The sequence below is a fragment of the Piliocolobus tephrosceles genome, chromosome 21 (genome assembly GCF_002776525.5).
Source record: "Piliocolobus tephrosceles isolate RC106 chromosome 21, ASM277652v3, whole genome shotgun sequence".
Lineage (NCBI taxonomy): Eukaryota > Metazoa > Chordata > Mammalia > Primates > Cercopithecidae > Piliocolobus > Piliocolobus tephrosceles.
The window spans coordinates 22,389,021-22,392,059 of record NC_045454.1 but is presented as its reverse complement, the minus strand read 5'-3'; positions in this window follow the sequence as shown (position 1 = coordinate 22,392,059).

Genomic DNA, 3,039 nt, shown 5'->3' with positions numbered 1-3,039 from the left:
AGAGTGACCCCAATGTCCTTGTCAATGTGTGTCTGCAAATCTTACCTGTTGCCGGGCACGGTGGCTCACACCTGTAATCCCAGCACTTTGGGAGGCCGAGACGGGCGGATCACGAGGTCAGGAGATCGAGGCCATCCTGGCTAACACGGTGAAATCCCATTTCTACTAAAAAATACAAAAAACTAGCCGGGCGAGGTGGCGGGCGCCTGTAATCCCAGCTACTCCGGAGGCTGAGGCAAGAGAATGACGTAAACCCGGGAGGCGGAGCTTGCACTGAGCTGAGATCCGGCCACTGCACTCCAGCCCCAGGCGACAGAGCGAGACTCCGTCTCAAAAAAAAAAAAAAAAATCTTACCTGTCACAGTGTGGGCCACTCTGACAGCCCTGTGTCCCCACCAGAAGCATCTCTTCCTTATGCAGCCTGAGCTTCCTCTGCTAGGGTGGCCAGTTCCCCTCCTCCGGCCCTGCCTTTTTGCAGGTTCACAGGGCAAGACTGGCTGTTTCTTGTTAATATTAACTATACTTGAATTTTCAAGGATTTTTTTTTTTTTGAAGAAAAAAAGTATAATGCCAATACAAAACACACACACACACACACAGGAAAAAAATTAACCTTACTAAACTAAACCTGCCCTGATAGGAGGGCTCTTCTCACAAACCTGACTGCAGAGCAAAATGGAATTGTTCCAGTTTCCTCCTTATTTGCAAACAGGCATGCATCAGCTTCTTATTTTAACAACTTTCTTTCTTTCTCTTTCTCTCTTTCTTTCTTTCTTTCTTTCCTTTCTTTCTTTCTCTCTTTTTTCTTTTTCTTTTTTTTGTTTTTTAATTTCAGACAGTCTTGCTCTGTCGCCCAGGCTGGAGTGTAGTGGTGCGATCTCAGCTCACTGCAACCTCCATCTCCTGGGTTCAAGTGATTCTCCTGCCTCAACCTCCTGAGTAGCTGGGACTACAGGTACACACCACCATGCCCAGCTAATTTTTCGTATTTTTAGTAGAGAGGGGGTTTCACCGTGTTGGCCAGGCTGGTCTTTTTTTTTTTTTTTTTTTGGAGACGGAACTTGCTCTGTTGCCCAGGCTGGAGTGCAGTGGCACAATCTTGGCTCACTGCAAGCTCCGTCTCCTAGGTTCACACCATTCTCCTGCCTCAGCCTCCCGAGTACCTGGGACTACAGGCACCCGCCACCAGGCCCGGCTAATTTTTTGTATTTTTAGTAGAGACGGGGTTTCACCGTGTTGGCCAGGATGGTCTCAATCTCCTGACCTCGTGATCCACCCATCTCGGCCTCCCAAAGTGCTGGGATTACAGGTGTGAGCCACTGCGCTCAGCCTTTGACAACTTTCTTACTAAGTGGTGTGGGAAAACACCCAGAGCTAAACAAAACCAACGTGGGGAAGTGACAAGCATTTGAGAATTCTTACATTTCTCCTAGCTGTATTCCCCCCAGAATGTGGTTTCCACCTTTCCGTTTTGTTTTGTTTTTTGAGTCTGGAGACAGGTTGGAGTGTATTGGTGCGATCAGTGCATGCTGCAGCCTTGCCCTCATGGGCTCAAGCAATCTGCCCACCTCAGCCTCCCAAGTAGCTGGGTCCACAGGCATGCCCCATCAGCTTGGCTAATTTTTCTATTTTTTGGTGAAGATGGGGTCTTGTTATGTTGCCCAGGCTAGTCTCAAATTCTTGGGCTCAAGCAATCCACTTGCCTCCGCCTCCCAAAGTGCAGAGACGATAGGCAGGAGCCATTCCAGCGTCTAGTATGATGCGATTGTTGAAATCGACCCTCGTGGGAACATGTAACAATAGCTAAAACAGTGAGTGGGCACTGGGTGTGTGCTCCAGCTCAGGCTCTTACTTACCTGGTTAGATTCTCTCAAAACCCCTGGAGGTGGGGAATTTCCTGAAGGTAGGGGTTTTCCACGCTTTCCAGATGATGGCTGTAAGCTCATTGACTAGAGGCACCGTGTCTAAGTGTCTGAGGCTTAATTCCCACCCTTTAGAAGAGCAGCGGACTACGTGCATGTCAGTGGGAGAGGGGAGAGCCCAGAAAATCAATGCAGTTTTTAAAAAAATTTTTTTTATTATACTTTAAGTTCTAGGGTACATGTGCACAACATGCAGGTTTGTTACATATGTATACATGTGCCTTGTTGGTGTGCAAAGCAATGTAGTTTATCACAGCCACCCCTACCCCTACCATCACCACGGAAACCGAGCCTCCACTATCTTGGGAGTTTCCTTGAAGAGTTCCCAGTCTTGGTGAAATATGGGATGGATGGTCGGGCCCCGTGGCTCACGCCTGGAATCCTAGCACTTTGGGAGGCCAAAGTGGGTGGATCACTTGAGGTCAGGAGTCCAAGACCAGCCTGGCCAACATGGTGAAACTCCATCTCTACTAAAAATACAAAAATTAGCCAGGCGTGGTGGCGCATGTCTGTAGTTCCAGCTACTCAGGAGACTGAGGTAGGAGAATCTCTTGAACCCAGGAGGCGGAGGTTGCAGTGAGCTGAGATCGCACCACTACATTCCAGCCTGGGCAACAGAGGGAGACTGTCTCAAAAAAAAAAAAAGAAAAGAAAAAGAAAGAAAGAAAGAAAGCAATATGGGATGGAATTTCCATTGGATGTTAAAGATCCTTCCAAAACAGGTATTTTCTACAGAAAATGGGATATTTGGTTTGACCACTTCTTGCAAAAATGAACTGAAATGGTCAGAAATATTTGTTGCTCTAGGTTTTCAGAAGCAGAACGGGCGTTCTTTCTTAGAATACATCTTGGGGCCGGGCACGGTGGCTCAAGCCTGTAATCCCAGCACTTTGGGAGGCCAAGACGGGCGGATCACGAGGTCAGGAGATCGAGACCATCTTGGCTAACACGGTGAAACCCTGTCTCTACTGAAAAATACAAAAAACTAGCCAGGCGAGGTGGCGGGTGCCTGTAGTCCCAGCTACTCGGGAGGCTGAGACAGGAGAATGGCGTGAACCTGGGAGGCGGAGCTTGCAGTGAGCTGAGATCCGGCCACTGCACTCCAACCTGGGTGACA